At 41.4% G+C, this 11,179-nt stretch overlaps 1 protein-coding gene across 5 annotated transcripts in view; it reads right to left on the bottom strand.

The window, feature by feature from the left end:
• Window positions 1-11,179, bottom strand: part of BUB1B (BUB1 mitotic checkpoint serine/threonine kinase B) — a 223,788-nt gene that overhangs the window by 124,127 nt on the left and 88,482 nt on the right. The window lies entirely within an intron of this gene.

Here is an 11,179-nt window from a genome sequence, read left to right as displayed (position 1 = left end):
ACTGGTGGGTCCGAGCCAGCACCCATATAGTCCCTGAGCAGTGTGGCCAAAGTGCACCCAGGCTGCAGCACTGACAATCCGATGGGCTAGCAGCATGGTCTCCACCGCCACAGCCTGCCTTGAGTCCTGCAGCCCCACACAGACCCATCCCCTGCTCTGAGCCTGCCACAATCTGAGACACGCTTACGTTTCTTACAGGTACTGTAATATTGCAACCTCCACAAATCCTTTCCATGAGGGCCCTCCCAGGGGGTTGCAATACCACAGTACCTGTAAGAAGTATGTTACTTTCACCCCTAGTTTAGTAAAATGATATGGAAGCACCCCTTCAGTTGGTAAACTTTGTAAATGATTGACAGATGCTTGGGTAGGGTTACGGTATCTGACCTTTTCAAAAAAGAAGACACCCCTGACAGGAAGTGTCTCTGTATCCGTATCTACCAACTCAGGTTGTATTTATGTATTATAACACCTTAATACACTGAGTATGGATACAGAGACACTCCCTTGCAAGGGTGCCCCCTTTTTTTATACTGTATCCCTGGCTTGGGGCTTCTTCACGTTGGAGGTAGTGGTTGTGGGGGGGCTTGAGGCCTTGGCTGAGGGAGGGAGGAGGGAGGGGGCAGGGGCCCCACTGATTTCTGACCTGGGGCCAGAATTGCTGTCAGTGGGCCTAGATGGTATTACCAGTCCTAGCTGAGTGTCTCGCTTTGGCTATCCCCTGAACTCCTATGAAGGAACATAGCCTCCACCTGCCCAGATATCTCGTTCTCCAGAGCCTGACTGGAGCTGTGCCTCTATCCTTAGGTACATACTTGAGATACAGGCCCTCTTTCTAGAGCCCACAGTTGAGACCTAGAATGCTGAGTGCAGTTGCCTAGAGCGCTGACTTTTCTAACTCCTCTGTTGCTTGCTTCTGTAAGCTCACCAAAAGTGAGTGTTTTCTGAGTTATAATTTAACTGTCTTAGGAGACCTGGGTCAGTTGTGAACATTGTTCCCTGTAAGTTGAGTGCTTTGGAAGATGCCCAGGAGAGATTCAGAGGCTGCCCAGCTGATTAGCAACGCGCCCACAGCTGTCAGCATGTATATTAGTGGTGCGCATCTGCTCATGCAGTGGTGCACATAACTAAATTAATTCCATCAATGGATGGAAAAAATACAGGTAATGCTAGTTGTGAAGCATATAACACACACAGGTTCTTTGACTAACACATTATTACTTCTTTACTTAATCACCTGAGTATAGGAAATAAAAACTCTCTGCACAATGCTCCTTACTAATGCTCCCAGGGAGAACAGCTATGTTCAGACTGTAGGAGAGGTGGTCTCCTCAGGCCTCTGGCTGTTGTTGACTTAGTTGCTTCTCCCTCCTCTGACACAAGAGAAAATGACCAATGAGTGAAACGGTTCTTGCCCTCTTATCACTTTTAGGCCCCTTTGTCAGATGTCCTGCTCAGTCTGCTCTGGTGATGACAGTCACAGATTCCTGCCCGGTCTCTGTTGTCAAGGTGACCTTCCCCTGACAAACTCCTCTCTAGCATAGAAACCAGGCCATTGTCTGAAGCAACATGATTTAACAACCCTCTCTTGTTGGACCTTTGCCCCTACCGCTGTTGGAATTTTGGTCCAATATGGAGGTGAAAAGACAATAGAAGACAAAGGATCACTTTTAAAATGGAGTTTTTTATGTCTAAACAATTCATAAATTCTCACAGAATTAATGAATTGTACAGTTTCCTTAAGTCATTACAGATGGTAATGCTTCCCTGCTCCCAGCTGCATAGTGAATTCCTGATTTGAAAATACACACTTAGTTAGGATGTGTACCCCCTTTGGTGGAATTCAGTTTTATTACGTTCCTGTAAAAGACTGGAGGAAATATCTCCACTGATTTGAATAACGTAACCAGTCTCAGCAGGACAAGGTATGTGTTTAATATTTTCCATTAAACAAATGTTACTAGTGAGATTTTCATCTCCAAAAGATATAGGAAACTAAATTCATGTTCCCACTTCAATGGTAAGTTGCCTTGAACTGAATTCATGTTCCCACTTCAATGTTAAGTTGCCTTGTTTTGGTGTATGCATTACAATAGGGTCTTTCATTCCATGAACACATGATATATGCAGTAATATGAAAAGCAACATGCACATCTAAAATTATAGCAAAAGTACAATTTCTTTTCATTGTATTAGATTTGCTGCAAAGTGTGTCCCCTGCCCAGTGTCATGTGATTATGAAAGAGCTTATTGTAATACACTTGCACAAGGGGACAGAGGTAAGATTGATGCAGCTGGGGGAATTAACTCTGAATTTACTGACACTTGTATGATTGAATCTAAATTTTTTCATAGTTTTTTTTTATTAAAGTAAGATGTGGCTTTTAAAAACTAACTGGTGTTAGCAATGACACATAGCTGGAACAGCTGAAAGAGCTTTTACCTAACAGGAAACATAGGCTGGTGCACAAATGGCTGGAATACAATCCTTCCTTGGAGATCTCCCGAAGGAGTAAACCCAGCCTTGCTTAACTTATGAAATTAGATGCTATCACAGCCTGTAGTTATTTGAATGCAGCCAAGTAAAGATTTTTTTTTAAATTGTATACAGTGGGGTGAAGAGAGATGTTAGGATTGGGCATCAAAACCAAATCTAAGATGCTCGTACATGCTGGAGCACTCCCATTAGGATCAACAACAATAACACGGTGGAGCTTTTCTCCTCAGACCCTGACTAGACTAAAATATGCATACTAATCAAAATTAGAGAGGAGCAGAGCCCCTCACACAGTCTGCTTCCAGCCAGTCCCTTCATTTGTAACCCGATGGGGCAATTGTAATGTGCACTTCCTAGGATGTATCTCCACTACAGTAACAGCTTTAAAAATGTACTTTAGTTTCATACCATTAACTTTTAAATGATACACTTTACTGAAGAAGTTTACGTCACAAGGTGTAGTTTAAGTGGGGCTAGTACCGCAGAAAAAACTGTTTATTAAGAAGTGTTCAGCCTGTCTTTGCAATAAAATAAAAGGATAATAAATGCACTGCTCTCTGATGCTCAGAGTTCTTCTCTCATTATACAACCAGAAACATAAAGCACTATATCCCAGTGCCCCTCTTTGCTGAAGTTAAAGGGAAGAAGGAACTGCACTTAGAGAACTATGATTAAACACTCAGAAAATTTCAAAATTGAGTATCTAGATATATGGCAAAAGTGCCAATCCTTGCTGAGCAAGCTTCTGTCTGCTTTCACATCTGAATCATTCGGAAATAAATTGGTATATAAAAGATATTTTATAAAATCCCTTCATTTCTGGTCTAGCACCAAGTGCCTTTTATGGTCTGGGGTGGTCCAAAATGTCATTTTTTAAAACAGATCTAAGTGACTGGGAAACAGTAGCTTACAATGAGAAAACTTAACTGCGTTGTCTCATTCAAACAAATAAGCAAGCAAACAAAAGACCATCCTCGGGCAGTTTTAACCATGTGCAACAAAAGTAACTTGGCCCTTATATTTTTGGGGTATGTCACACAAGGCAAGCAGTTTTCCACCCCAGATGAGGAACAGAGGCACTTACCAACTACCTTCCTCCTTTCTGGCACATCAGGACAACAGTTTCTGTCTGAATAATTACACGTATATTTGCGAACAGTACGTGTTCCCTTGATGGTGTCTAATGACAAAGTCCTGCCTCAAGGAGCTTCCATTCCAAGGTAGGGAGCATCCAATACATGTCCAACCCCACAGCTACGTCTACACTTAGAGAAATCTGCAAAATAGCCATGCTACTGGCCATTTCGAAGAATACAAATCAGGCACTAAAATGCATATTCAGTGCCTCATTAGCATGCTGCTGGCCGCAGCACTTTGAAATTGCCGCTTTTTGCTCCCACGCAGCTCGTCCAGATGGGGGTCCTTTTCGAAAGGACCCAGCCAACTTTGAAATCCCCTTATTCTGATCAGCACACATCAGCAGATAGGAATAAGGGGATTTCGAAGTTGGCAGGGTCCTTCCTGTCCAGATGAGCTGTGTGGGAGCGAAAAGCGGCAATTTCGAACTGCCATGGCTGGCAGCATGCTAATGAGGTGCTGAATATGCATTTCAGTGCCTCATGAGTATTCTTCAAAATGGCCATTAGCATGGCTATTTCAAAGATTTCTCTAAGTGTAGACACAGCCCACATGACAGGGAAATTAAGTGGTACATCTGAAAATGGAGCAGACTTTTTAGAAATACACACACATTGCTAGTTAGCATTAAAGTCCTGTAAGAAAATGAATGTGCTTCATTCCAACAGGGATTTGAATTAAAAACTGGATGATAGTTCAGTGCTAATAGCTACTTGATATTATAACACTTGCTATTGATAAGTGTTTGCTAGGACTCTGACTTCCTTCCCATCTGATACTGGTATTGCTTTTTGTTATTTTGAGGTCCTGATGTCTGCCTGTCCCTTTAACAAAATTAAGTATCTGATATCAATATAAACGTTCCATTTGAAAGGTCCTTAAACCTTGATTTCGCCTAAATGATTCAATCCTTGTGTCTCTAGAATTATAATGGTCCCTTTTCTTCCCCATTGAATTCTGTGTCAGCATTCACCCTCTCTGTTTTGCCTCAGGACTCTTGATGTACACAAAGGATCCTCTGTTTTTCACTCTTAGTCACATGCTTTTTGCTCTTAACCTCAATGCTGTAAACTAAACATCCACCCTCTGTGGCTGAAGATGACCCTATTTATGTCTGTAGCTCAAGTCAAAAACAGCAACAGTCATGGAAACTGTGTTTGATGGAGACAACTAGATTTTAGTAAATGGACAACAAATCTTGATTTTTGCATAACTTAATGAGTTCCAGAGTTTATGGGAAACTTCAAACAAAAATAATAAGCAGGAGATGGCTAATGGGTTATATAAGGAGAAAGGTCTTTGAGCCATTTTCCTTTTCCACCCTTTGTGTTTATTTCAGATGATTTATTAGAATAGTTGTGTGTGTGTGTGTGTGTGTGTGTTTGGTTTTAGGCAGTGCAAGCTCCATTTCAGACAGTGAACTGACAGCTATGTTCAGGGGTGACTACTTTTAAACTCTTTAGTTAATTAACCATTGGGGAAAGGTGCCAGACTGATATGTCTGAAGTATTAAGTCTGGATCATCAGAGCTGGCAAAGCCTGTCAATTATAGCTCAGGTTTTTCTCCATACTGCCCAGCTTATAAAGCAAGCACCGTAAAGACTAACACATTTATTAGGTAATGAATATTTGCCCTGCTAACGCTTCTCTCACCTGAGATGACAGGACCATCTATGTAGGTGAAGAGATTTGGTTTCACTACTCAGTCACTCTTCAACTTTTACACTAAGGCTACCTCTACATGACAGTCTGAACTCGAAATAAGCTATGCAATTTGTGTTACACTTATTTCGAGTGTAGTTCAAAATAGGCTATTTCAGTGTTTGGCGATGTCCAAACAGCACCAAATGTCAAAATAATGCGCTATTTCGAAGCATCCCTTATTCCTACTGCAACAAGGAGTACAGGGATGCCGAAATAGCATGCCTGTTATTTTGGAAAAACATTTCAAAATAGCAGGCGTGCTTCAAAGACACAAAGCAGCTGTTTCAGGATACCAAGGTATCCTGAAATAGCTCTGCCATGTAGCCCTAGCCTAAGACTGCCCAACATGAGTGCCAGTTGTAAGGGACTTTTCATAAGACATACACTAGCCCACTGGGAAGTGGGCTGAGATGACAATCACATTTCACAAAGGCAGTTGAATACTCAACAGATGGTAACATTTTCAGAGGGGTGGGTGGGAGAAGAAACATTTTCACATTTATAGCGGAAGTGAGTCATCACTGAGAAGCCTGAAGTCATGTTTAGTTTCAGACAGAGACAGAGAGCACAAAAGGACTGATGATGTCCACAGACAAAGGACTATCACTTTTTCTCTGTGTTTAATTCCCACTCATATTAAAAATTATTTATTAACTAATAAAACCTAAAAAATGGACAGAGACCCTTTTCAATGAGGGGTTTTTCGTCTTTTGCTACAACCTCAAAATGGGGGAAGAGAAATATTCCCAAAACACATTCCAAGTTCTTCTGTTCCAATCCCTTTCCTCCTCCTGACAGTCATCTAAATGTCACCTTTTCTTTCAGAATTTGGCAAGAATTACAAGAAAAAAGTGTCTGTATTTTGTTTTTTTTTTTAAAAAAAAAAGGATTTCAATATTCTCCTTGAGATCGCCTCTCTGTGACCCCGTTCACCGTTGCTGGCTGTTTTACAAGCAAGTTTTCTTGGCCACTCAGAATTGTACCCTCAAGCACAATTCTCAGACCTGCTTTTCTTTAGTCAGGAATTCCTAAGGCTCATCAGAAGGGTGAGAACAAATAACTTGCACAGACTTCTCCTCTGAATCCCTATACAGACAGGCTGTCTCTGACAGTATTAGGTCATTTAGTCCATCCGCCTGTCAGTGCAAGCATGTTCTCTAGAGCATATTCTCCAGTGCTTTGATTAGTGTAATTTTTAATGTCCCAGCTGAGCAGTTTTCTACTACTTCCCTAGAGAGACTGTTCCACAGCCTAATAAATCTCACTGACAGGAATTTTTTCCCAAAATTCATCCTACATTTTCTTTTTCTTAATTGTGTTCCACTACCCTAGTTATATGCCCTTGTACTACCTTGTGAAGAGACTGTACAACAAGCCAGTGTTACAGGTAATACATATGAATAGCCTCATCCAAAGCCCATTGAAATATATAGAAAAACTCCCATTAACTTCAATGGGCATTGGTTCAGGGTCTAGCCAATCAGATATACATGACCTATTCACCTGTGTGACAGGTTAGCGTATGACTATCTATGTGAGAAGAAAATAGGAGTTTTGCAATAGTGATATCAACAATTTGCATGGCAGAACAAGAAGAAGTCTTGTGGCACCTTATAGATTAACAGATATTTTGGAGCATAAGCTTTCGTGGGCAAAGACCCACTTCATCAGATGCATGAGGCGGGGAGTTGGTTTCAGAGGGGCAGTTTGCATGGCAGTTTTCCTTCTCAACTTGTATTGCAACCTACTGAGTCTGAAGGGGTTAACTTCTTCCTGGGGAGAGGCATAGATGAGCCTATCTGGATTGGAACTGGTTATATTCTCAAGAACTGACCTGAATCAATACAGATAGGTGGAATGTCCTGGAGAGACAATGGAAAGCTCAACAATCAAACTAACTAATGCGAGTCTTTAAAATGCTACAGGACTGTTTTTGTTTTGTTTTGTGAAGATACAGACTCACACAGCTACCTCTCTGAGACTAACCAACAACCAAACATTAGCGTTTAATGACTGGGAAAGGAAAGCAAACTGAAGATGGAAAGGCAGCAGGGGCTGCAACTTGAGACAAAGGGACCAGGTGTGAGCAGACTGTTCTAAATTTCCTGCTACCCAAGCAGACAGGCACAGTGAGGGAGAGACACAATGAGACAGAAGACAAATCCTAGGAGCATATGGGAAAACGGCACAATATATGGGCAAGCTGACTTAAGTTTTGCTTTACCATTCAAACCTGTACTCTTAAATACTATATGACAGCTGACTAATAAATGTTGACTTGTCTACAGTGTCACGGCAGGTACTTATTGGCTGCAATGCTCCCTGAAGGAGTACAATTTATAGCAGGACTTTGAACTCATTGAACCTGCTGGAAAGCCCTCATGAGCACTAGGCATGCTCTACCAAGAAAGCCCAATCCTAAAGTAATGTAGCCAGCCCTTATAAAAAGCTAAGTCAAGATCCTAGCAAATAATAGTGGTACTCCCATAGAAACTATAAAATCTGGGGCATTGTACACCCCTGTAACTCCATGACAATATGTCTATATACATCTACAAATCCCATTTTGTTTTGTGAACACCATTTTCGTTGTAAAGTACACTGCACTTTCACTGTTGCCATTTAACCTCTATCTTGGTTACCCAGGAAGTGTTTGCAGAAGGCTAACAATGGCCAGCGATCAAGAGTTGTTAACCTGGATGATCTTCCATTCAAATTCCTAGGACAATGAATTGGCTAGTTGTCCCCCCACAAGGAACCAGTTTTCCCAGGTGTGCTTTTAACAAAAGCAACAAAGTACCTGATGGGTGACTTGAAACCTCTGAGATTACTCAGGAGAATCACATTTTACAAAAAGAAGTCTCTCTCTGTCACTGATTATTTGACAGAACCAGAACACAAGGTGATGAACTTTTGTGAAGAAGTGGGTCTGTCCCACGAAAGCTCATCACCTAATAAATTATTTTGTTAGTCTTTAAATTGCTACTGGGCTGCTTTTTTGTTTTGACAGAACACAAGGGTGTGCAAGTGGTAAGAAAGGAGCCTGGATTCCCTAGAAGTCATTGACTGAGACCCAAAGGGTTCTCTGTAAGCACACTATAGAGAAGATTTTGCCTGTAGCTGTTTCGTATTATTCCCTAGATCTGTGTATCTGTGTATTCCCTGGATCTGAAGAAGCGCTTCTGTCCCACGAAAGCTCATCACCTAATACATTATTTTGTTAGTCCTGAAAGTGCTAAATGACTGCTTTTTTGCTTTGATAGAATACAGACTAACACGGCTACATCTCTGTCACTAGATGTGTACCTCTTGCACTTTGTGACTCATGGTATGATTGGTTTAAAAATTTCTTGCAAAGTCTGTGTCCCCTTTGCTTTCACTGTGTCATAGTTCCTGAGAAAGACAGTAGTTTTTTGGGTCTACAGCTCCAGTGGAGCTCTGGGAACATGCAAGAACCAGAAGCACTTTGGGAAAGCTAGTCCTAGTTTCAGGGCATGGGCACTTAGATTACAGCATCCTGTTTTTCAGGAAAGTATGTTAGAGGACTGACACTGTGAAAGGGAATGTGGAGGCCCAGAGACTGAAGCAGAGTCGAGACTTTATGTATCCCTAGTCAGCCTAGGAGAAGATGAGGTGTAGCAGTGGGATCCAACTACAACAACCTGAAAAGCGTCCACTAGGGGGAGCTCAATGTAATTGCCAATTGTCTTAAGTTTTCTAGGACTTGTGACTGACTCCCTTGTGGTTGTTGTCCTATGTGCAACTACACTAATAATATGATCTCTTAACACAGGAGAAGGCCTTCATTCTGTCTTCTAAGCAATCATAACTTATAATTCTTATGAGCAGAACACTAAAGTAAAACTAAATTGTGCCCACAAACAATGATAAGCTAACATCTATCACTCCATCTCACTAAAAAGCCACTTTAAAATGTCCTGCTAACTTATGACCTGAAGATCTGTGGCCACAGGGTTTAACCTGAGCTACATGTTTTTTCTGTAAACAGCTTTACCCACCAAGATTAAGCTATCCTCTTACCCATCCATGATTCACTTACCCTCCTTTAATAAAAAACAAGTAGTTCTTAATACATCTTTGGGTACTGCATCTTTACACTACTAGATTAGATAAGCCAGAATTCTCTGCTTCATTGTCCATCTCCTAAATCCTGTCAGAATGAGCATGAACATTGCACAGCTTCCGCAGTTATTTCAGAGGTCTGTTGAATCCTTGAAACTAGAAGAGAGACCCTGGATTTATTTTTTTATTAAATATTCATGAAATACTTCTGGTGGTGTCTTTCCTAAGCAAGGTCTCAGGATACAGAAGGGGGTTGCATTGCTCATTGGTGCCAGTATTCAACTGTTCTTCACCCTTGGTAATGTCTGCCTTGTAGCACAGACATGCTTATTATATAGTTCATAATGCAAAGCACTTGTATATGATTCCCAGCATGTATATCCTTGTGTATCCACTCTGCATGTGACCCTATAGCCTCTGAGTCACACTAAAGTTTATGAGTCTATTACAGCCTTTGGGTGAGGAAAGTCTCTACATCCAGAGATCCTTGGTTCAATTCTCACTAACCAACCTGAAGTACTTGGTTATAAGTGGTGTCAAATCTTAGTATAATAAATTAGGTTGAGTCTCACAATGAGTTCATCCAGCTAGGGTGAGTATGCAGCCCTGTCCTCTACAATGCAAACAACCATGTGTCCTAGTCTCTTAACGGGGCTGGATCTTTCAGTTTAGAAAGATCTAATGTTCCCAGCCTTTGATCCCTCTATCTGATGACCCATCCAGAAACTTGGAATGTTGCCCTGACATAATCTCGAGTAAAGAATGTGCTTGGGCTGTGTCATTGACATAGAAGGTAAGATGGTGCAGTGGGTAAAGAAAATGTGGGAAAAGGGAACAGGAAATTTAGGGTTTATTCCTGGATCTGAAAATGAGTTGTATGGTAATCTACTGCAAATTACAATCTTAGTTACTTAGTTTGTTTGGTCCTCAATTGAGACATCTGAGAACAATGATGTATTGCTCTCCATTGTGAGGCTTAATCTAATAGTTTGTGAAGAGTTTTGAGAGCCTCAAATAAAATGGAAGATGTTTACAGACACAGCACTTTCTTGCCCTAGATGTGAGTTTTTATTTCTAATGCCATGTCTCCTGAGATGTCAGGATTCTCATTTGGTGCAGGTGAGGGCCACTTCTTTAACGTGCCAGGTCTTGCGTAAGGGCCATATTGATAGATTCAGCAGCTTTTACACACCTAGCACAGAAGCTAAAGAAACGTATGCTGCAATCAGTGTAGAAAACAACTTACTGCAAACATGTCAAACATGCGGCCCCGTCAAATTTTTTTGCAGCCCTTGGGCTCGGAGCTGACCGGGATGCAGAGCTCCGCCAACAGCTCCAGCCGGGGGGGGTCCAGCTGGGCAGAAGAACCCTGGGGCTGAGAGCCTGGCCCGGGAGCTCCAGTCCCACGGAAGTACATTTTCTTTGGTAGACCTGAAAGCTAGCAGTTTTCGTTCGTGCAGCTTTGAGTTTGATATACCTGTTAGTGAAAATGGGACACCTTTGGCCTAGTCTGGGACCTAAGCCAGTGTTTCCCAAACTGGGGTCTGTGGCACCTCAGGTATTTGCAGGGAGTCTATGAAAAAAATAAAAAATAAATAAAAATGATAATAGAAAACAAGTTTTAAATAAATTGCAAAGTTACAGTCAATTATTATTTTAAAATTAAATGTCTTCCAATAGTGTTATTAATTGCTGTCCGAAAATCTGTGTTGTGGCTTCCTTTTTAATTTCATGAAGTGTATGTAGTGGCTATCATTG

This window comes from Carettochelys insculpta, chromosome 6, assembly GCF_033958435.1.
Source record: "Carettochelys insculpta isolate YL-2023 chromosome 6, ASM3395843v1, whole genome shotgun sequence".
NCBI classification, from domain to species: domain Eukaryota; kingdom Metazoa; phylum Chordata; order Testudines; family Carettochelyidae; genus Carettochelys; species Carettochelys insculpta.
This window is presented reverse-complemented; position numbering and strand designations above follow the sequence as displayed.